This window comes from Balaenoptera borealis, assembly GCF_965194805.1.
Source record: "Balaenoptera borealis genome assembly, chromosome: 12".
Taxonomy (NCBI): domain Eukaryota; kingdom Metazoa; phylum Chordata; class Mammalia; order Artiodactyla; family Balaenopteridae; genus Balaenoptera; species Balaenoptera borealis.
Genome location: NC_138869.1, coordinates 70,548,695 through 70,572,266, shown reverse-complemented (window position 1 = coordinate 70,572,266; position 23,572 = coordinate 70,548,695). Strand labels below are relative to the sequence as shown.

Sequence of the window (23,572 nt, the reverse complement as noted above, 5' to 3'; positions counted from 1 at the left end):
ATAATACAGAAAATCAATGGAATGATAAGCTAGTTCTTTGAAAATATCAAGAAATTTGCAAAACTTTAGCTAGATAGACTAAAAAAGAGAGAAGACTCAAGTTAGTAAAATCAGAAATTAAAGTGGGGATATTACTACCAATTCTATAGAAATAAGAGACCACAATGAACAATTATATGCCAGCAGGTTGGACAATCTAGAATAAATGGATAAATTTCTAGAAACATACAAGCTACCAAGACTGAATCAGGAAGAAATTGGAGCAGATCAATTACTAGCAAGCAGATTGAATCAGTAAGCAAAAATCTCCCAATGAAGAAAGGCCCAGGACCAGATGGCTTCACTGGTGAATTCTACCAAACATTTAAAGAAAAATTAACATCAATTTTTCTCAAACTCTTCTAAAAAATTGAAGAGGTGGGAACATTCCCAAACTCATTGTCAGACAAGACAATGGTGCCCACCCTCAGCACTCCTACTCAACACAGTATTGAAAGTCCCATCCAGAGCAATTAGGCAAGAAAAATAAGTAAAAGGCATCAGAATCAAAAAGGGGGACTTCCCTGGTGGTCCAGTGGCTAAGACTCCACACTCCCAATGCCGGGGGCCTGGGTTTGATCCCCGGTCAGGGAACTAGATCCCACATGCTGCAACTAACAGTTTGCATGCCATAACTAAAAGATCCCACATGCCGTAACTAAAAGATCCTGCATGTGCAACTAAAGATCCTGTGTGCAGCAATGAAGATCCCGCATGCTGCAACTAAGGCCCAGCACAGCAGAATGAATGAATAGGAAGGCAGGCAGGCAGGCAGGCAGGCAGGCAGGCAGGCAGGCAGGAAGGAAGGAAGGAAGGAAGGAAGGAAGGAAGGAAGGAAGAAAGGGAGGGAGGGAGGGAGGGAGGGAGGGGTTGGAAACTATTAAAAAAAAAGAGTCTCGGCTCCCGCTCTGCCCAACTGATGGATGATGGGGCCTCTGGGTGCCTGGTGTGGCCTGGAGTGGCTGCTGGGTCTCTACTTCCTCTCCTACATCCCCTTCACCCTGCTCGTGGACCTGCAGGCGGTGGTGCCGTGTGATCTCTGAGATCCCCGTGGAGCTGAGAAACCTGCAGCAGTGGTTTCTCAGGAGTTCAAAGACCCCCTACTACAGAACCCCCCGGTGTGGTTTAAGTCCTTCCTGTTTTGGGAGCTTGTGTTTCAGCTCCCCTTCTTTCCCATTGCAACATATGCCTTCTTCAAAGAAGGCTGCAGGTGGATCCACACCCCTGCAATCATCTACTCGGTTCACACCATGACAACTCTGATTCTAATCCCCTCCACATTTCTACTCGAGGATTTCTCCAAAGCCAGTTGTTTCAGAGGACAAGGACCTAAGACTTTCCACGAACGACTATTCCTTATATCTGTCTACACCCCCTACTTTCTCATCCCTCTCATACTTCTGCTTTTCATGTTGTGGAACCCCTCCTACAAGTCTGAGGAGAAAAGAAAGAAAAAATGAGGAAGAATAACCCCGGGTCCAGTGGAGAGGTGACCACGGGGCAGTTTCCTGTTGGACCCAGTACCAGGAAAATGCTCAGAACCCATATTTTCAGTAGTATTTGAAACACACCAGCAGCAACACACACGGCCAAGACACTGGCAGGAGGCCCATCAAACCCTCACCTTCCAAGGGTACTGGCACAAACAGACCAATCACCTGAGGATGAGCAGAGGGGTGTGGGCTAGGTTATAGGGAAATGGTGCCAAAGGCCTCACTGTGTGCCCAAGTGCCATTGCAGGATTACTAAAGGCAGGACCAGACCAGAAACTAGATAAACTTCCAAGCAACACGGCCTACTTGGCATGTTCATGAGTCATGTGACCCACAGTATACATGTGACTAACCCTTTGACTCATGATTCTCTACAGCATATCACTGGGATGTCTCAGACCATTTTTAAGTTTGAAGTTATGCCTCTGTAATATTCATAAAAAATTGTTTTCTTGTCCCCACCCCTAGATGGGGGTGAGCTATTCTGTAAGAGGTTTAAACTTAGTTTTCCTTAAGGTTCAACCTTGGCATGACTTTCAGTCAGAAATGGGTCAAATTGGAAGGTGTATTGTTTCTGTCTTAAACAGGTCATCCAGGAGAAGAGATTTTTTAAAGTCTCCTTGTTTATCCTCTTTCCAAGCCTTAGTCTTCTATTACTTTTTACAGACCACCTAACATAAGTTCCTTTACTCTGAGATCTGGCGTCTCATACCTGAGCTGGAGGTGTGCCTCCTACTGGATAACTTCATCCTACCTAATAGTTTAATAATTCCTTCCTGTCTTGTTCAGTCAAAGGTAGCGGGTGAGGGGAGCTGGGCATGACAGGTCCAGTGTGTGCATATAGGGTCTCTTCACGTTACTATTTGATATTATGCTAGCATTCTCTAAATTCATACTCAAGGCCAACTCAAAAAAAAAAAAAAAAAGACTTGTGAACACATGGAAAATGGTAGATGCTGGTCCTGGTTAGTTCCCCATTTTTGCCTGTTTTGCTTACAAGCCCTAATGGTCTGATTGTTGGGAGTATCGTTTGACTCGTGTGTCTGGTCAAAATAAAGGTAGGTGCTGACCAAAAAAAAAAGGGGGGGGTCTTCCCTGGTGGCGCAGTGGTTAAGGATCTGCCTGCCAATGCAGGGGACATGGATTCGAGCCCTGCTCCAGGAAGATCCCACATGCCGCAGAGCAACTAAGCCCGTGCGCCACAACTACTGAGCCTGCGCTCTAGAGCCCGCAAGCTGCAACTACTAAAGCCCGCACGCCTAGAGCCCATGCTCTGCAACAAGAGAAGCCACCGCAATGAGAAGCCTGCGCATCACAATGAAGAGTAGCCCCCGCTCACCACAACTAGAGAAAGCCCACGCACAGCAGCGAAGACCCAACACAGCCAAAAATAAATAAAATTTTAAAAAAAATTTTTAAAGCTTTAAAAAATATGCCCAATTTATTTAAAAAAGAAAAGGAAGAAATAAAATTGTCTCTACTTGTAGATGACATGATTTTATATACAGAAAACCCTGAAGACTCCACCAGAAAACTGTTAGAACTAAGAAATAATGTCAGTAAAGTTGCAGGACACAAGATTAACATTAAGAAATCAGTGGTGGGGACTTCCCTGGTGGCGTAGGGGTTAAGAATCCACCTGCCAGTGCAGGGGACAGGGGTTCGAGCTGGTCCGGGAAGATCCCACATGCCTCAAAGCAATTAAGCCCATGCGCTACAACTACTAAGACTGCGCTCTAGAGCCTGCGAGCCACAACTACTGAGCCCACGTGCCACAACTACTGAAGCCCGCACTCCTAGAGTCCATGTTCCGCAATAAGAGAAGCCACCACAGTGAGAAGCCTGCACATCACAGCGAGGAGTAGCCCCTGCTCGCTGCAACTAGAGAAAGCACACTCACAGCAACAAAGACCCAAAAATAAATAAATAAAAATCAGTGGTGTTTCAGTACACTAACAACGAATTATCTGAAAAAGAAATCAAGAAAATATTCCATTTACAATAGCATCAAAAACAATAAATACTCGGGAATAAATTTATGCAAGGAAATGAAAAATCTCTATGCTGAAAACTATAAGACGTTGATAAAAGAAACTAAAGAAGACACAAATAAATGGAAAGGCATGCCATGCCTCTGGATTGGAAGAATTAATACTGTTAAAACATCCATACTACCCAAGCTAACTATTCAGTGCAATCTCTATCAAGATTCCAATGGCATTTTTTAACAGAAGTAGAAATAATCATTCTAAATTTTATATGGAACCACAAAAGACCCCAAAGAGCCAAAACAATCCTGACCAAGAAGAACAAAGCAGGAGGCATCATTCCTGATTTCAAGCTATATTATAAAGCTATAGTCATCAAAACAGTTTGGTGCTGGCATAAAAACAGACACATATACCAATGGAATAGAATTGAGAGCCTATTTGTTAGAAAATAAACACATTCATACACAGTCAACTAGTATTTATTAAGGGAGCCAAGAATACTCAGCAGAGAAGATAGTCTCTTCAATACAACGATGGTGGGAAAATTGAACATTCACGCATAAAAGAATAAAACTAGACCCCTATCTCATACCACTCACAAAAATTAACTCAAAATGGATTAAAGACTTAAAATTTTAAGACCAAATGACAAATGCTGGAAAGGGTGTGGAGAAAAGGGAACCCTCCTACACTGTTGGTGGGAATGTAAGTTGGTGCAGCCATTATGGAGAACAGTATGGAGGTTCCTCAAAAAAAACTAAAAATAGAGTTGCCATATGATCCAGCAATCCCACTCCTGGGCATATATCTGGACAAAACTATAATTCAAAAAGATACATACACCCCTATGTTCACAGCAGCACTATTCACGATAGCCAAGACATGGAAATAACCTAAATGTCCACTGACAGAGGGATGGATAAAGAAGATGAGGTACCTATGAACAATGGAATACTACTCAGCCATAAAAAAAGAATGAAATAATGCCATTTGCAGCAACATGAATGTAACTAGAGATTATCATACTAAGTGAAGTAAGTCAGAAAGAGAAAGACAAATACCATATAATATCACTTATATGTGGAATCTAAAATATGACACAAATGAACCTATCTAGGAAACAGAAACAGACTCACAGATATAGAAAACAGACTTGTGGTTGCCAAGGGGGAAGGTGAGTGGGGGAGGAAAGGATTGGGAGTTTGGGATTAGCAGATGCAAACTATTATATATAGGATGGATAAACAACAAGGTCCTACTGTATAGCACAGGGGACTATATTTAATATCCCATGATAAATCATAATGGAAAAGAATATTAAAAAGAATGTAGGGACTTCTCCTGTGGTCCAGTGGTAAACAATTCACCTTCCAATGCAGGGGACGCGTGTTCGATCCCTGGTTGGGAAACTAAGATCCTAACATCCTGTGGGGCAACTAAGCCCACGCGTCACAACTAGAGAGGAAACCCGCAGGCTACAACTAGAAAGAAGCCCGAACAGTGCAATGAAGAGCCCACGCACCACAATGAAAAAGATCCCACATGCCTCAACAAAGATCCCGCGTGCTGCAACTAAGACCTGACGCAGCCAAAAAAATTAATTAATTAAATAAATTAAATATTTTTAAAAATTAATTTAAAAAAATAAAAATAAGAAGAATGTATATATATGTATAACTGAATCACTTTGCTGTACAGCAGAAATTAACAGCATATTGTAAATCAACTATACTTCAATTAAAAAAAAGAAAAGGAATTTAAAACTTAAAAAAAAGACTTAAATTGTAAGACTGAAAACCATAAAACTCTTAGAAGAAAATAGGAAAAAAGCTCCTTGACATGGGTCTTGGCAATGATTGTTTGGATGTGACACCTAAAGCAAGTGAAATACATCAAAACAAACAAGTGAAACTACAAACTGAAAAGCTTCTGCACAACAAAAGAAATGATCAACAAAATAAAATGACACTACAGAATTGGAAAAAAATATCTGCAATTCATATATCTGATAAGGGACTAAATCTGAAATATACAAATAACTCACACAACTCAATAGCAAAACCAAAATAAAACAAATACAGTTGACCCTTGAGCAACATGGGCATTAGGGGCATCAACTCTCCGAGCAGTCAAAAATCCGAGTTTAACTTTATAGTCAGCCCTCCTTCTCCTCAGTTCCACATCTGAGGATTCAACCAACCACAGATTATGCAGCACTGTATTTACCATTGACAAAAACCCACACATAAGTGGACCTTTATAGTTCAAACCCGTGTTGTTCAAGGGTCATTATAATCCAATTAAAAAATGGGCAAAGGACATGAATTAACATTTTTCCAAAGAAGATATAAAAATGGCCAACAGGTATAGGAAAAGGTACTCAACATCACTAATCATCAGGGAAATGCAAATCAAAACAACAAGATATCACTTTATACCTGGTAGAATGGCTATCATCAAAAAGACAAAGATAACAAATGCTGTCAAGGATGTGGAGAAAAGGGAACCCTTGTGTACTGCTGGTGGCATGGTAAATTGGTACAGCCATTATGGAAAAATATATGGAGGTTGCCCAAAAAATTAAAAATAGAAATACTATATGATTCAGCTATACTATTTCTGGGAATATATACAAAGGAAATGAAATACTATGTCACAGAGATATTTGCACCCCCATGTCCACTGCAGCATTATTTACAATAGCCAAGACATGTATACAACCTAAGTGTCCATCAACAGATGAACGGATAAAGAAGTAGTGGTATATACACAGTGGAATATTATTCAGCCATAAAAAGGAAGGAAATCTTGAGATTTGCAACAACATGGATGGACCTTGAGGGCATTATGCTAAGTGAAATAAGTCAGTCAGGGAAAGACAAATACTGTATAATCTCACTTATATGTGGAATCTTTAAAAAAAAAAAAAACTCATAGAGAAAAAGATCAGATTTGTGGTTACCAGAGGTTGGGTGTGGGGGAATTAGATGAAAGTGGTCAAAAGGTACAAACTCCCAGTTATAAGATAAATCAGTACTGGGGATGTAATGTACAACTTGATGACTACAGTTAACACTGCTTTATAGTATGTGTGGAAATTTTTAAAAGAGTAGATCATCACAAGGAAAAACCATTTTTTCCTTTTCTTTAAATCTGTATGGATGATGGACATTAAACTTATTATGGTAATCATTTCACAAGATGTGAGAGTCAGTGCTGTACACTTTAAACTTACATAGTGCTGTATGTCGATTATATTTCAATAAAACTGTATGTCGATTACATTTCAATAAAACTGTCAATTATATTTTCAATAAAAAGTATTTACTTCAATAAAAGAAATAATTTTATTTATTTCTTGAAATAAAATTTCAAGAAAAATTGAGAAAAAGACACTATCCACAGAGTAAAAAGGCAACCCACAGAATGGGAGAAAGTATTTGTAACATATATCTGATAAGGAATTAATATCCAGAATATATGGAGAACTCCTAAACTCAACAAGAAAATAATTGATTCAAAAAAGGACAAAGGACTTGAATAAACATTTCTACATAGATGATACACAAATGGCCAAGAAACACATGAAAAGATGCTCAACATCACTAATCAGAATTAAATATAAATCAAAACTACAATGAGATATCACCTTACATCCACTGTGATGGCTACTATCAAATAAACAGAAAACAAGTGTCAGAAAGTACATGGAGAAATTGGAAACCTTGTGCACTATCGGTGGGAATGCAAAAGCTACAGCCACTGTGGAAAACAGTGTGGCAGTTCCTCAGACAATTAAAAGTAGGATTACCATATGATCTAGCAATCCCACTACTGCGTATATACCCAAAAGAACTAAAAGCAGGTTTTTAAGAGATATTTTTACACCCATGTTCACAGCAGCATTACTCACAATAGCTAAAACATGGAAGTAACCCAAGTGTCCATCACTAAATGAAGGGATAGGCAAAACGCAGTATATGCATATAAAGGAATTTTTTTTTTTTTCGGCTGTGCTGCGCGGCTGGCGGGATCTTAGTTCCCCAACCAGGGATTGAACCCGGGTCCCCAGCAGTGCAAGTGCAGAGTCCTAACCACTGGACCACCAGAGAATTCCCCATATAATAGAATATTATTGAGCCTTAAAAAGGAAAGAAATCCTGACACATATGACTACATGGTTGAACCTTGAGGACATTTATGTTAAATGAACTAAGCCAGTCACAAAAAGACAAATAATGTTTGATTCCACTTATGTGACATATCTAGAGTAGTCAAAACCATAAAGACACAAATTGTATGGTGGTTACCAGGGGTTGGGACGAGCAGAGAATGGGCAGATGTTGCTTAATGGGCATAAAGTTTCAGACTCACAAGATGAAAAGATTTATGGGGATGGATGGTAGTGATGGCTGCACAACAATGTGAATGTATTTAAGACCATTAAACTTTACATGTTAAAATGGGTAAGATGCCTATAGGCTACCATTTTCGATTATTTTTAGTAATTTTCTCTCTGTTTGCCTCCATGCCTGATTAATGTGTTCATAATCCTATTTCTTGATTTGACAATTTTCTACTTCATCTGTTGACTAGCTGTTATGGTAAATAAGGATTTATTTAGTTCTTTGCACCTTTTCTCCTGCCCTCATCCTTCCAGTAGAGTTATATCTCAGTTTTTTGCTAAATCAAGCAGTCTGTGTTTACATTATTAATACCATAAAAATATTGTTTCCTGCAAAGCTAAGTTGATACCTTTCTTGCATACTTACTGTTTTTTCTGAGATCAATAATTGCCTGGTTTGTTTATTGGTTTGTTTCCAACGTATCTATTCTTAATTTTTTACACACTCCACTATATCTGTTACGTACCTACTAATACAATTTTCAAATATCGAACTCTGAGATATTCCAAATGTTCAACCCATTTGGAAACCGATGCCCTTCACATCTCCATCCTCCTGCTGTGATCTGGACTGGTTATTCTCTGAGGTCTGCTATACAGCTGATATTCTAGAACATGGCATCATCCTTGACTACTTTCTTTCACACTACATCCAGTCTGCAGACAAATCTACTGCCTCTACCTTCAAAATGTATCCAGAATCTGATCTCCTCTCTCAACCTCCTCTGCTACCATCCTGCCCAAGCCACCATCAGCTCTCACCCAAATGATGACAGTATCTCCTTAATCCTTCCACCCAACCCCCTTTGGCCTGCACTCCACACTATAGCCTTTAACAACATAGCTCAAATCATGTCTCATGTATTTATAGTGAAGTGTAAATAAAGAAAGGAGCTATGTACTGTTGGAAAAACAAAATGGGTAAGATGGTAAATTTTACGAGTATTCTAACACAATAAAAGAAATGTGGGACTTCCCTGGTTGCACAGTGGTTAAGAATCCTCCTGCCGGGCTTCCCTGGTGGCGCAGTGGTTAAGAATCTGCCTGCCAATGCAGGGGACACGGGTTCGAGCCCTGGTCTGGGAAGATCCCACATGCCACGGAGCCGGCTAGGCCTGTGAGCCACAACTACTGAGCCTGCACATCTGGAGCCTGTGCTCCACAACGGGAGAGGCCGTGACAGTGAGAGGCCTGCACACTGCGATGAAGAGTGGCCCCTGCTCGCCGCAACTGGAGAAAGCCCTCGCACAGAAACGAAGATCCAACACAGCCAAAAATAAATAAATAAATAAAAATTTTGAAAAATGAATCCTCCTGCCAATGCAGGGGACACGGGTTCGATCCCTAGTCCGCGAAGATCCCACGTGCCGTGGAGCAACAAAGCCCATGCGCCACAACTACTGAGCCTGTGCGCCACAACTACTGAAGCCCGCATACCCTAGAGCCCACATGCCGCAACTACTGAACCTACGTGCCACAACTATTGAAGCCCGCGCACTCTAGGGCCTGCATGCTGCAGCTACTAAGCCCATGTGCTGCTACTACTGAAGCCCGCACGCCTAGAGCCCGTGCTCCAAAACAAGAGAAGCCACTACAATGAGAAGCCCGCGCACCACAACGAAGAGTAGACCCTGCTCACCGCAACTAGAGAAAGCCCGCACACAGCAACAACGACCCAACACAGCCAAAAAAAAAAAACATTAAAAAAACGAAATGTGAAGTGGAGTGTTTTCCTTAGAAGTACTTCTAGGACCACCCTCCTAGTCAGCAACCAGCAAGCCCCCAAACATTTATGGCCCATCTGGGTACCACTGTTCTATATGCAGGGGATCCTGCGAGAAGGACAGGGCCCTTGTGCTTGAGCAGCTCACAGACAAGTAGGAAAGGAGGCACGGAGATGGTTGGACCACTGCAGAGCATCTGTCGTCTGCTATTCAGACCTACAAAACCTGGAGAACAGAGCAGGAAACTTAATTCTGCCTCCTCAGTGTCCTGCTCGTACAGTGTCCCAGCCAGGGCCCACCCCACAGCCAACGTCCAGACCCACTACACACAAATGGCCCTTCTGCAACAGCATCTGACGTAGGTACCTTCCCTGATGTAGACCCTGCCCCGGGCCCAGTCTGGGTAAGTTTCTCCTGGTGGCAGAATCTTAATTCCTCCTTGGCGCAGTACCTCCCTCTTTAAAGGAGCTCCAGGCAGAAGTCTGGGGAGTCGGGGGGCTGTTTTTCAGTGATTCACCCACTAGGCTGCAGCTACAAAATCCCCAGAAGTTTCCTTTAGTTAACAAAGCAACTGGATGGATACACCATGCCTAACCTTGTTTACTGCATATCTACTAGAAAGTATTGAGTTTCAAAGAAACAAGTTTGATGCTTAATTAGAATTAGCCCCTGCCCTTATGAATGTAAATTGGTACAGCCACTATGGAGAACAGTATGGAGGTTCCTTAAGAAACTAAAAATAGAGCTACCATATGATCCAGCAATCCCACGCCTGAGCATATATCCAGAGAAAAACATGGTTCGAAAGGATACATGCACCCCAATGTTCACTGCAACGCTGTTTACAATAGTCAAGACATGGAAGCAACCTAAATGTTCATTTACAGAGGAATGGATAAAGATAATGTGGTACACATATACAATGGAATACTACTCAGCCATTAAAAAGAATGAAATAATGCCATTTGCAGCAACATGGGTGGACCTGGAGATTATCATACTCAGTGAAGTAAGTCAGACAGAGAAAGACAAATATCATATGATATCACTTAAATGCAGAATCTAAAAAAGTGATATAAATGAACTTATTTACAAAGCAGAAACAGAGTCACAGACTTAGAGAATGAACTTATGGTTACCAGGGGGAAGGGTGGGGGAGAGGGATAGATTGGGAGTTTGGGACTGAGATGTACACACTGCTATATTTAAAATATATAACTAATAAGGACCTACTATATAGCACAAGGAACTCTGCTCAATATTCTGTATAAACCTAAATGGGGGGCTTCCCTGGTGGTGCAGTGGTTGAGAATCTGCCTGCCAATGCAGGGGACATGGGTTCGAGCCCTGGTCTGGGAAGATCCCACATGCCGCGGAGCAGCTGGGCCCGTGAGCCACAACTACTGAGCCTGCGCGTCTGGAGCCTGTGCTCCGCAACAAGAGAGGCCACGATAGTGAGAGGCCCACGCACCGCGATGAAGAGTGGCCCCCGCTTGCCGCAACTAGAGAAAGCCCTCGCACAGAAACGAAGACCCAACACAGCCATAAATAAATAAATAAACAAATAAATAAATAATTAAAAAAAAAAACTAAATGGGAAAAGAATTTGGAAAAGAATAGACACATGTACATGTATAACTGAATCACTTTGCTGTACACCTGAAACTAACACAACACTGTTAATCAACTACATTCCAATATAAAATAAAAATTTTTTAAAAAGAACATAAAAGGGGGGAAAAAAGAACTACCCCTCTTAGGGGGGCGTCAGTTCCCAATATTGAGGGGAGACCCACCCCCTTGCTGCCGACCTGGCCTCCCTGCAGACAGCGCTGCTCTGTTGGAGGGGGCTGTTGAATCCCTCTCCCCTCTCTCCTCCGCACAGTTTCTGGAAGGGTCTCTAAGCTTCCTCTGAGCCCAGCTGTGGCTTATTAACAGGGGCAGGTGGTAATAAGACTTTACAGCGAGGCATGCAGTCTTCAGTTGTTATCAAACATGACAGCAAATAAACCAAGTGCCACCTTCAGGCTGTGAATCTGGGCCTCAAGAACCAAGTTTTGTGGGACGACCCAAGTTGGCTGTATGATGGCCGGGACCAGATTTCCTGTGGACAGTGCTACACACCTCTGTGCTGCGATTTCACCATCCCGACTCCAAAATGATGCTCCCCCGGAAGGTCCTCGTCAGGGCTTCGAAATCTGAGGAACCCCGAGGCCGAGTGGCAAGAGCACAGGATCAGGTCCAGCTCCGTGTTGAAAGGAAGTGATTTTGGTCAAGTCACCTCTTCCCTCTTGAGACTTCAGTTTCCTCACTTGTAAAACAGCTAATATTTATTTAACTTTTCACATTTTAATTGTGGTTTAAAAAAAACATAAAATTTATCATCTTAATCATTTTTAAATGTATAGTTCAACAGTGTTAAGCATTTTTCCATTGTTGTGCAACCAATCTCCAGAACTTTTTCATTGTGCAAAACTGCAACTCTATACCCACTAACCCAATTCCCATTCTCCCCTCCTCCCCAGCCCCTGGCAACCACCATTCTACTTTCTATTTCTATAAATTTGACTACTGTGGATTCCCTCATATAAGTAGGATCATACAGTATTTGTCTCTTTGTGATTGGTTTATTTCACTTAGAAAAATGTCCTCAAGGTTCATCCATGTTGTAGCATATGTCAGAATTTCCTTCCTTTTTAAGGCTGAATAATATTCCTTTGTATGTATATACCATATTTTGTTTATCCATTCAACCACTGATGGACACTTGGATTGCTTCCACCTTTTGGCTATTGTGAGTAATGCTGCTGTGAACGCAAGGGTACAAATATCTCTTTGAGATCCTTCTTTCAGTTCCTTTGGACATAGACCCAGAAGTGAGGTTGCTGGATCACAGGATGATTCTAATTTTTGAAGAACCACCACAGTGTTTTCCATGGAGGCTGCACGATTTTACATCCCCACCAACAGTGAACAAGGGTTCCAATTTATCTACATCAGGGTCCCCAACCCTCAGGCCACGGACCGGTACTGGTCCGTGGCCTGTTAGGAGCCAGACCGCAGAGTAGGAGGTGAGTGGTGGGCAAGTGAGCGAAGCTTCATCTGTATTTACAGCCACTCCCTATCACTCGCATTACTACCTGAGCTCCGCCTCCTGTCAGATCAGCAGTGGCATTAGATTCTCATAAGAGCGTGAACCCTACTGTGAACTACGCATGAGAGGGATCTAGGTTGCGCGCTCCTTATGAGAATCTAATGCCTGATGATCTGAGGTGGAGCTGAGGCAGTGATGCTAGCGCTGGGGAGCGGCTGCAAATACAGATTATCATTAGCAGAGAGGTCTGACTGCACAGAGACCATAATAAATCAATTACTGGCAGACTCATATCAAAACCCTATCAGTGAGTGGCCAGTGACAATTAAGCTGCATCTGGTGGCAGGCTTTATAGTAGAAAGTGAGTTGATGTACTTCAATTGTACAGCTGCATCTGGTGGCAGGCTTTAAGTCAGAATCAGACACTTATTTTAGTCTGCGTGTGGCCCACCCATTATTTTATTTACCACTTCTGTCCGCGCCTTTTTCCCGCACTGCACACTTGTCTCAGTCACAGTTTTGGTAAGTCCACAAGCTAACCCTAGCCAAAATGAGTAAAAAAACAAATGTCTCTGGAGAGCATCTTTGAAAAGGGGGAAAGACCCAATGATGAGACAGCAGAAGACTCTAAGACTGCCAACAAAAAGAAAGCTTCATTTAAAAGAAAATACCAAGAGTCCTACTTAAATTACGGGTTCATTGCAACAGGTGATTCACATTCTCCAAGCCTGCTTTGTACAATATGTGGTGACCGGCTATCCAACGAAGCCATGAAACCTTCAAAACTGCTTTGCCACATGTAGACTAAGCACCCTGAATTAAAAGACAAGCCTTTGGAGTTTTTCAAAAGAAAAAAAAACGTGAACAGAAGCAATTATTGAAGGCCACCACTTCAGCAAATGTGTCTGCACTGAGAGCATCATTCTTAGTGGCTAACTGCATTGCTAAAGCTAAGAAGCCCTTTACTATTGGTGAAGAGTTGATCCCGCCTGCAGCTATGGACATTTGTTGTGAACTTTTAGGAGAGGCTGCAGTTCGAAAGGTGGCATGTGTTCCTCTTTCGGCTAGCACCATAACTAGACACATTGATGCAATAGCAGAGGACATTGAGGCACAATTGTTAGAGAGAATTAATGGGTCACTGTGGTACGTGATTCCGGTTGACGAGTCTACCGATGTTGACAACAAGGCAACAATGCTTGTTTCTGTGCGATGTATTTTTCAGGAGGACGTGCATGAGGATATGTTATGTACACTTTTGTTGCCAACCAACACCACAGCTGCAGAATTAGTCAAGTCTTTGAACGATTACATATCAGGAAAACTGAACTGGTCATTTTGTGTCGGTATATGCACGGACAGAGCGGCTGCCATGACTGGACGGCTTTCTGGTTTCACCACCCCAGTCAAAGAGGTCGCTTCTGAATGTGAGTCTACGCACTGTGTCATCCATAGAGAAATGCTGGCTAGCCGAGAAATGTCACCTGAACTTAACAACGTTTTACAGGATGTGATTGAAATTATCAACCACATTAAAGTACATGCCCTTAACTCACATCTGTTCACGCAGCTCTGTGAGGAGATGGACGCAGAGCGCACACGTCTTCTCTTATGCACAGAAGTGAGATGGCTTTCTAAAGGTAGATCACTGGCCAGAGTTTTTGAGTTACGAGAGCCACTCCAGAGATTTCTTTTATTTTTTTTAAAGATCTTATATATTTAGACTGCGCTGGGTCTTAGTTGTGGCATGCGGGCTTCTTAGTTGCGGCATGCATGCGGGATCTAGTTCCCCACCCAGGGATCGAACTCAGACCCCCTGTACTGGGAGAGCGGAGTCTCACCCACTGGACCACCAGGGAATTCCCATCCAGAGATTTCTTTTAGAAAAATAGTCACCACTGGCAGCACATTTCAGTGACACAGCATGGGTCACAAAACTTGCTTACTTGTGTGACACATTCAACCTGCTCAATGAACTCAATCTGTCACTTCAGGGGAGAAGACAACTGTGCTCAAGTCGGCAGATAAAGCGGTGCCTTCAAAACCAAACTGGAATTATGGGGGCGATGAGTGAACACTGGGATTTTTGACATGTTTCAAACATTAGCAGAGATTTTGAAAGAGACTGAGCCAGGGCCTTCTTTCTCCCAGCTGGTGCACGATCACCTATCTCAGCTTTCAGAAGAGCTTGAGCATTACTTCCCAACCACGAAAGACTCCTGAATTGGGAAGGAATGGATCCGTGACCCATTTGTGAATAAGCCAGGTGAATCGACTTTTTCCGTGCTAGAAAACGATCAACTGCTTGAGATCTCAAATGATGGTGGCCTTAAAGGTATGTTTGAGACAACTGCAAATCTCCATATGTTCTGGGTTAAAGTCAAGGTGGACTATCCTGAGACTGCCACAAAAGCACTGAAAAGCCTGCTTCCATTTCCAACATCCTATCTTTGTGAAGCAGGATTTTCTGCAGTGACAGCAACCAAAACGAGATTACGGAGTAGACTGGACCTAAGCAACACACTTCGGGTGTCACTGTCTCCCATCACCCCCAGATGGGACCATCCAGTTGCAGGAAAACAAGCTCAGGGCTCCTACTGATTCTGCATTATGGTGAGTTGTATAATTATTTCATTATATATTACAATGTAATAATAATAGAAATAAAGTGCACAGTAAATGCAATGAGCTTGAATCATCCTGAAACCACCCCCCTCCCCCATCCATGGAAAAATTGTCTTCCACAAAACCGGTCCCTGGTGCCAAAAAGGTTGGGGACCACTGCTCTACAGCCTCACCAACACTTGCTATTCTCTGGGTTTTTTGATTAGCAGCCATCCTTATGGTTATGAGGTGATATTTCACTGTGGTTTTGACTTGCATTTCCCTAATGTTTAGTGATGTTGAGCATCTTTTCATATGCTCATTGGCCTTTTGCATATCATCACTGGAGAAATGTCTATTCAAGTCCTTTCCCTATTTTTTATTCTGGTTATTTGGTTTTTTTGCTGTTGAGTAATAATAGCTTATATTTATTTAGCTCACATTATAGTGTAGAAACTATGCTCAGGACCAAACTAAGACAGGCAGTACCCTGGCAGGCTAACACTCTGGTGTCATTTCAAACTCATAGTCTTTTTTTTTTTTTTTGAAGTATAGTTGATTTACAACATTGTGTTACTTTCAAGTATACAGCAAAGTGATTCAAGTTATATTTTCCATTACAGGTTATTATAAGATATTGAATATTATTCCTTATGTTATACAGTAAATCCTTGTTGCTTATCTATTTAATATATAGTGGTTTGTTAATCCCATACTCCTAATTTATCCCTCCCCCTCTTTTCCCCTTTGGTAACCATAAGTTTGTTTTCTATGTCTGTGAGTCTGTTTCTGTTTTGTAAATAGATTCATTTATATTATTTTTTAGATTCCACATATAAGTGATATCATATTTGTCTTTCTCTGATTTACTTCACTTAGTATGATATTTTCTAGGTCCATCCATATTGCTGCAAATGGCAATATTTCATGCTTTCTTATGGCTGAGTAATATTCCATTGTGTATATATACCACATCTTTTTTATCCATCCATTTATGGACACTTAGGTTGCTTCCATGTCTTGTCTATAGTAAACAGTGCTGCTATGAACACTGGGGTGCATGTACCTTTTCCAATTAGAGTTCAAATCCATAGTCTTTAAATATTTGCTAAACATTTACTTGGAGGGAAGAGGAACAAGGAGAAACTGATTTCCTGTTATTAAAACTTATATATATGGATGCAGCATTATTCACAATAGTCAAGACATGGAAACAACCTAAGTGTCCATTGATGAATGAATAAAGAAGATGTGGTGTATATATACAATGGAATATTATTCAGCCATGAGAAAGAAACATATCCTGCCATTTATGACATGGATGGACCTTGAGGGCATTATACTAAGTGAGATAAATCAGACAGAGGAAAACAAGTATTCTATGATACAACTCATACATGGAATCTAAAAAAGGCAAACACATAGAAACAGAGTGGCAATTACCAGGGGCTGTGAGGTGGGGGAAATGGGGAGATGCTGTTAAAGGATACAGACTTGCAACTAGAAGAGAAGTAAGTTCTGGAAATCTAATGCACAGCACAGTGATTACAGTCAACAACACTGTATTATAAACTTCAAGGTTGCTAAGAGACTAGATCTTAAATGTGCTCACCACAAAAAATAATTATGTGCCAATAGAGGTGTTAGCCAGTGCTAACTGTGGTAATTCTATTGCAATATGTAAATGTTTCAAATCAACATGTTGTACACCTTAAACTTACACAATGTTATAAATCAACTATATCTCAATTTTTTTTTTTAATATGTAGAAACAGATCCACTAATTCACCCCTACTGGCCACAGTCTGAACAAAAAGATTTTGTTTTGGTTCTTTTTGTTTGTTTTATAAAATCGTTCCAACTTTTCTGAAATTCTTGTTCTCCCTTCAGTTTTTGTCTCTGATCTCCAAACCAGATAAATTCTTGGGAGGCATATTAAAGGGCTTAGGATTTTGATAATGAAATGAATCACTCCTTCCCAATAAACAGCATCAAGCCAAGCATTACTCAGTCTTGCAGTTTCAGCTGAGTGCCCTGCCAACTTTCAGCTGATGGAGACAGAGACTCCGTACAAGTGCTGGAAAACTCTCACAAGATAGGTGGGTGCTAGCAAGCAAAGCTTTCCATCTCCTCTTGTGGGTGCTGGATCAATTTGCATTTCAATTTATATAAGGAGACATCTGCAGAGACCTGAGTGGCCGGACAGATACTGCTGATTTACCGAAGTGATTTTTTAATTAGGAAATATTTGTAAGTTACACATAAGTGTAGAAAGTAATGATACCCATGTACCCATCACTAAGCATAAACAGGTGGTGACATTTTTCATTTTGAAGAAAGAAAATGTTTCAGGAGAATTCCCTGGCTGTCCAGTAGTTAGGACTCCTTGCTTCCACAGCAAGGGGCACAGGTTCCATCCCTGGTCAGGGAACTAAGATCCCGCAAGCTGAACAGCGAAGGAAGGAAGGGAGGGAAATGTTTCAGATACAACTGAAGTTCCACATCTTTTCCCTAACCGTCCCTCCTCAGAGGTACCTATTATCCTGGAATTAGTGCATGTCATTCCGGTGAATGATTTTGTTTTCACTGTGTACTTATCTACAAACAATCTAGGTTATTGCTTTGGGTGTTTGTAAGTTTCACATAAATGATAGCTATGTGGCCATCTGTCACTATTTTGGCTGCTCAGTGTCTGAGGCCCCTTCCCAGGAGGAGGAAGAGTCCCTTCACCATGAGAGCTAAAAGGCCAGCGGGCTGCCCTCCCAGCTTGGGACAGGCCTGTGACCACACGAGGGTCTGCAATCAGACCACAGCCCCTGACAGCAATGGCAGCGCTGACCAAAGTGCCTGGGGCTCGGCTGTAGCCACACAATTTGGTCCTGTATCTCAGTCCTTCAGCTCTCCTGCTGATTCTGTGAACTACCATTATCCTCCCAATGAATCCTTTCTCTGCTTAAGTGAGAAGCATTTTCTTTACTTACCGTTAAGAACCTGATTGAAAATGATACTTTTGCAACTCACTTTTGTCATTCAACTTTTTTTTTCAGACTCAAATTAATGTAATTGAAGGGCAGCAGAATATGCCACTCCAAAACATGCCACTTTGGCATACTGATATTTTGAATTAAAGGTACTTGAGAAACAGGAGGACAGGTCGACCCTCCTTTGCCTCCCTGAACTGTACTATAGATCTCTGAGGCTTTGCTCATTTTGCTTCATTCTTTCCTCTTTCTGTTCCTTATGCTGATAATCTCAGTTGAACTCTCTCCAAATTTTCTGGTTCTTTTGCCTGCTCAAATATTTTGTTGAGCCCCTCTAGTGAATTTTTCATCTCAATTATTGCATTTTTTAACTTCAGAGTTTCTATTTGGTTCTTTATTATAATTTGTATCTTTGTTGATATTCCCTATTTAGTGAGATATTGCTCTCATATTTTCACTTAGTTCTTTATTTCCAATTTTTTTAAGTTTATGTCTTTTTTTAAATTGAGGCATAATCAACATATAATATTATGTTAGTTTCAGGTATACAACATGATTCAATATTTGTATATATTGCAAAACGATCACCACAATAAGTCTAGTTAACATCTGGCACTATACACAGTTACAATTAGTGCCATTGGTGTAGTGGTAGGTATTATGCAAGATTCCCATAGTTACAATTTTTCTTGTGATTAGAACTTTTAAGATCTACTCTTAGCAATTTTCAAATATGCAATACAGTATCAATTATAGTGACCATGCTGTACATTATATCCCCATGACTTGTTTATTTTATAACTGGATGTTTGTATCTTTTGATTCCCTTCACTCATTTCACCCACCCTTCACTTAATTTTTTAGAAATTATTTTCTTTAGTTCTTTAAACATACTTAAAATAGGTGATTTAAAGTATTTCCCCGGCGGTCCAGTGGTTAGGACTCCATGCTCTCACTGCCGAGGGCCTGGGTTCAATCCCTGGTTGGGCAACTAAAATCCCACAAGCCATGTGGGGCGGCCAAAAAAAATATATAATAAAGTATTTTTCTAGTTGGTTCCACATCTAGACTTCGTTAGAAATGGTTTTTATTGATTACATTTTTCTGTGTATGGGCCACATTTTTGTGTTCCTTTTCATGTCTCAATTTTTTGTTGAAAAATGAACATTTTAAATAATATAATATGGTAACTCTGCAAATCAGATTCTCTTCCTCCCCAGCCGCTTGTTATAATTGGTATTTTTTTGTAGTTTGTCTGTTTAGTGACGTTTCCAAAGTAACTATGTAAAGTCTGTATTCTTTGTTGTATGTGGCCACTGAAGTCTCTTCTTAGTTAGCTTAGTTGTCAGCTAATGATTGCACAGAGATTTCCTTAATCACCTGGAATCAATAAGACTCCAAGTCTTTGCCAAAGGGCTCTGTGCGCATGTTGGGGTATGCATTCAACAATCAGCCTGGAAGTTGACAGCTCTGCCTTAGCCTTTACTCCCTCCTTGCAAGGAGCTTCAAGGTCAAAGAGAGGTGAGAGCTTAGCATCTTCTCAGGCCTTTTCCTTAGCATGCATACAGCTCTGGGCATACTCACAACCCGACACATGCACGTGGCCTTCTAGATTCCCAGAAATATGTCAGTGCTTTTTTTTTTTTTAAAGAATTTCACTTTTTTTTTTTTTTAATTTGTTTTTGGCTGTGTTGGGTCTTCGTTTCTGTGCGAGGGCTTTCTCTAGTTGCGGCGAGCGGGGGCCACTCTTCATCGCGGTGCACGGGCCTCTCACTATCGCGGCCTCTCCTGTTGCGGAGCACAGGCTCCAGACGCGCAGGCTCAGTAGTTGTGGCACACGGGCTTAGTTGCTCCGTGGAATGTGGGATCTTCCTGGACCAGGGCTCGAAACCGTGTCCCCTGCATTGGCAGGCAGACTCCCAACCACTGCGCCACCAGGGAAGCCCCTGTCAGCGCTTTTTAAGACCCCTATGGACATCTCATTTCCCACTTCTCCTTTTAAAATTTCTAGATTGTCTATCATGTGTTCCAAATGCTATCCACTGTCTCAACACAGCCACAAAGGCAAGCAATTGCCTATCATTGTTTTTAACAAACACCTCCACCCCAACCCATACCAGAAAAAGGCTTTATGCATTGAGTGAAAGAAGCCAGGTCAAACACAGTCAGCTTTACAGGTGGTGTTTTCCAGGGCACCACTTGACAGGTCAAATAATGATAATCCTCTGAGAATGAGGCTTTGAAGTTCTAGACCTCTTCTCCTTCAGTGGCTACTACGCCGCTAGTTTCCACTGCGAGTGAAGTCTATTAGTTTTCAAAGCTAACACAGAGTAGAAGAGAAGGGGATGGCACTAGGGGAAAGTTAAAACCCTAAAAAGCTCAGAGGACTCTGGGAATATGGAAAGTAGGAAACACCAGGAACAGGTCTCCCCACCTACACAACAACTGCACTCACAGTATCTGATGTAACTATTTCGGAACTCTGGGGTCTGCTGAAGGCTAGCAACTTACAGGAGAAGACATTAATGGTGAATTGAGGTTAATTTTGGTCACTTTCAGCTCTTATCATAGTAGCAGATACCCATCACCCCCCCACCCCAGCCATGTGGCAGGAAGCCGTGCAAGTTTTCCTGGAGCAGCTGTACCCAGCCTGTGGGAGCTAGGGTGGGCAAAAAGGACTCCTACCTCCAAATATTGGGTATCTGTGCTCTGACTGCCAACTGCTGCTTCTGATCACAGAGATGCAGACAGATATGAGGACAGTCATTGTTGTTTCACCTCCCCCTATTGTGGCAGCCCCTCCATCTCTGGCTCAAGTGACTTCCAGGGGGATTTAAAGGGCCAGTGCAATTCCCACCCCCCTTTGCTGTTCACTCCTTGTTCTCCTTTGGAGAGCCAGATATTAAATACTAGGATATTCAAAAACAACTGCATATACGGGGAAAATCAGAAAGCGACCACATATGCCCAGGGAAAAGCTCAGAGAAGACCCAAGAAGACATTAAGTTTACACCTCAGACCAACCCTCAGCACAGAGACAGTCTATAGCAATCAAAAAACTAAATAAATAAATAACAAAATACAGCAAAACCTGGGGAACGGGGAGAATCTGATTTCCAGAGTTAATATCACATTATTAGATTCAAATGGCTTGAGTGCAACAAAAACATCACAAGGCATACAAAGAAACAGGAAAGTATGGCCCATTCAAAGGAAAAAATAATTCAACAGAATCTTTCCCTGAAAAAGACCTCGTGGCAGATATACTACCAAAATTTTAAAACAGCTGTCTTAAAGATGCTCAGAGAACTAAAGGAAGATATGGAGAAAGTCAGGAATACAATGTGTGAACAAAATGGAACTATCAACAGAGATTTTAAAAACCTAAAGAGAAACCAAAAAGACTCAAGCTGAAAAGTATAATAACTGAAATGAAAAATTCACGACAGATTGAAAGGCAGATTTGAGCAGACAGAAGAAAGAATCAGAGAACCTTAACGTAGGACAATGGAAATTATTGAGACTGAACAACAGAAAGAAAAAAAGGTTCAAGAAAAGTGAACAGAGCCTAAGGGACCTGTGGGACACCATCAAGTGGACCAATATACACATCATGAGAGTCCAGAAGAAGGAGAGAAAGGGGCAGAGAGAATATTTGCACAGTGGCTAAAAACTTCCCAAATTTGATGTAAGACATGAATATGAACATCCAAAAAGCTCAATGAACTCCAAGCTAGACTGACTGACTCAGAGACCCATCTCAAGATAGATTATAATTACACTTTCAAAAGCCTAAGACAGAGAGCAAATCTTGAAAGTAGCAAGAAAGAAGTGAACCACCACATACAAGGGATTCTCAGTAGGATGATGAGCAGATTTCTCATCAGAATGTTAGAGGTCAGAAGACAGTAGGTTGGTATATTTAGTGCTAAATGGAAAAAACTCAACCACGAATCCTATATCTAGCCAAACTGTCCTTCAAAAGTGAGGGAGAAATCAAGACATTCCCAGGTGAACAAAAGTTGATAGACTGTGACCACTAGACCTGCCCTGCAAGAAATGGTCAAGGAGTCCTCCCAGGTAAAATAAAAGGATACTAGAGAGTACCTTGAAGCAATATAGAAGTATAAAGATCTCAATAAAGGTAAATACATGGACAATTGTAAAAGCTAGTATTAATATAACAATGATTTTTAACTGTACTTGGTTTTCTACATTCCACAAGACAATAATACATTAAAAAAAAATTAGTGTAAAAGTATTATTGTAACTTTGGCTTGTCACTCCAAATCTTGTTTTCTACATAATTCAAGAGACTAATGTAGTTAAAAGAATGATTAGTTTATATTTTTGGTCCTTACAATATAAAAAGATATAATTCTGTGATATCAGCTACCAAGGGTGGTGGGGAAAGAGCTATAAAGGAACAGAGTTTTTGTATGTTATTGAAGTTAATCTACTATAAATTTATACTAGAATATTGTAACTTTAGGATATTAAATGTAATCCCCATGGTAACCATAAAGAAAATATCTATAGAATACACATAAAAGGAAACAAGAAGGAATTTAAACATTTCACTAAAAAAAACAAACAAAAAAATCAACCTAACACAAAAGACAGGAATGAAAGAAATGAGGGACAAAACACTCTAGGGCATATAGAAAACAACACAATGACAGAAGTCCTCTGTATCAGTAATACTTTAAATGCAAATGGATTAAACCCTCCAATGAAAGGAGAGATTGGCAGAATAGATGAAAACACAGATCCAACTGTATGCTACCTACAAGAGACTCACTTAAGATCCAAAGACATAAAAGGTTAAAAGAGAAAGGATGGAAAAATATATTCCGTGTAAATACTAACCAAAAGACAGCAGGGGGACTTCCCTGGTGGCACAGTGGTTAAGAATGTGCCTGCCAATGCAGGGGACACGGGTTCGAACCCTGGTCCGGGAAGATCCTACATGCCGTGGAGCAACTAAGCCTGTGTGCCACAACTACTGAGCCCATGTGCTGCAACTACTGAAGCCCAAGGGCCTAGAGCCCATGCTCCACAAGAGAAGCCACCACAGTGAGAAGCCCGTGCACTGCAACGAATAGTAGCCCCCTCTCGCTGCAACTAGAGAAAGCCCACGCGCAGCAACGAAGACCCAATGCAGCCAAAAATAAATAAATAAGTAAATAAATTTATTTTTTTAAAAAAGACAGCAGGAATGGCTATATTAATATCAGACAA

The 23,572-nt window shown here is 41.2% G+C and overlaps 1 long non-coding RNA gene and 1 pseudogene across 25 annotated transcripts in view; one reads left to right on the top strand and one right to left on the bottom strand.

The window, feature by feature from the left end:
- The window catches only part of LOC309607057, a 197,447-nt gene that overhangs the window by 84,976 nt on the left and 88,899 nt on the right, over positions 1-23,572 (bottom strand). For 2 of the 24 annotated variants that reach the window (XR_014232208.1, XR_014232209.1), the window contains exon 6: positions 11,777-11,850. The exons of the other annotated variants lie outside the window; for them this stretch is intronic. This is a non-coding gene — a long non-coding RNA (uncharacterized lncRNA). The remainder of the gene's footprint in view (positions 1-11,776; positions 11,851-23,572) is intronic. 24 annotated transcript variants of the gene reach the window in all.
- On the top strand, positions 940-1,897 carry LOC309607258 (sigma intracellular receptor 2 pseudogene; annotated as a pseudogene). The gene has a single exon. The product of its transcript is annotated as a sigma intracellular receptor 2 pseudogene (transcript).